The following is an 847-nucleotide window of genomic DNA, read 5'->3' as shown; positions in this document are numbered from 1 at the left end:
CCTTTGTCCTCGGAGTCTCTCTCTCTCTCTCTCTCTCTCTCTCTCTCTCTCTCTCTCTCTCTCTCTCTCTCTCTCTCTCTCTCTCTCTAAAATATCTCTCTTCAGTTTGTCATCCTTTCTTTCTTTCTTTCTTGGTCATTTCACTGCCTCTCTTTCACCTTTGTCCTCTTTGTCCTCTCTCATCTCTTTTTGTCTAGTGTCTGTTTGTCTCGTCCAATAGGAAGAAAAGAAGAAACATATATATATATATATATATACACACATCTATAGCTTTCTTTCTCACTCGTCTCAATGCCTCATCTATCTTTCACCCTTACGTCTTTAGTTATTTCCTTAGTTCTTTCTTTCTTTAGTTCTTTCTTGCTTTCTCACTCGTCTTACTACCTCATCTATCACCTTTGATCTCACCTTTGTCTCTCATCTCTTTCTGTCTCTCAGTGTGTCTCATTCTATGTTTCTCATTTCTTTCTTTCTTTCTTTCTTTCTTTCTTTCTTTCTTTCTTTCTTTTTTTCTTTCTTTCTTTCTTTCTTTCTTTCTTTCTTTCTTTCTTTCTTTCTTTCTTTCTTTCTTTCTTTCTTTCTTTCTTTCTTTCTTTCTTTCTTTCTTTCTTTCTTTCTTTCTTTCTTTCTTCAATCTTCTTTATTGCTTTTTTTCTCACTCGTCTCCCTGCATCATCAATCTTTCACTTTTGTCCTCTTTAGTCTCTCATCTCTTTTTGTCTGGGTCTGTTTGACTCATCCTCTACGTCTCTTCTTTCTTTCTTTCTTTCTTTCTTTCTTTCTTTCTTTCTTTCTTTCTTTCTATGTCTTTTCTTTCTTACTGTAATCAGTTTCTCTCTTTCTTTCA

Source organism: Silurus aristotelis (genome assembly GCF_946808225.1).
Source record: "Silurus aristotelis genome assembly, chromosome: 15".
Taxonomy (NCBI): domain Eukaryota; kingdom Metazoa; phylum Chordata; class Actinopteri; order Siluriformes; family Siluridae; genus Silurus; species Silurus aristotelis.
The sequence above is the reverse complement of the archived record's forward strand: the minus strand, read 5'-3'. Positions refer to the sequence as shown.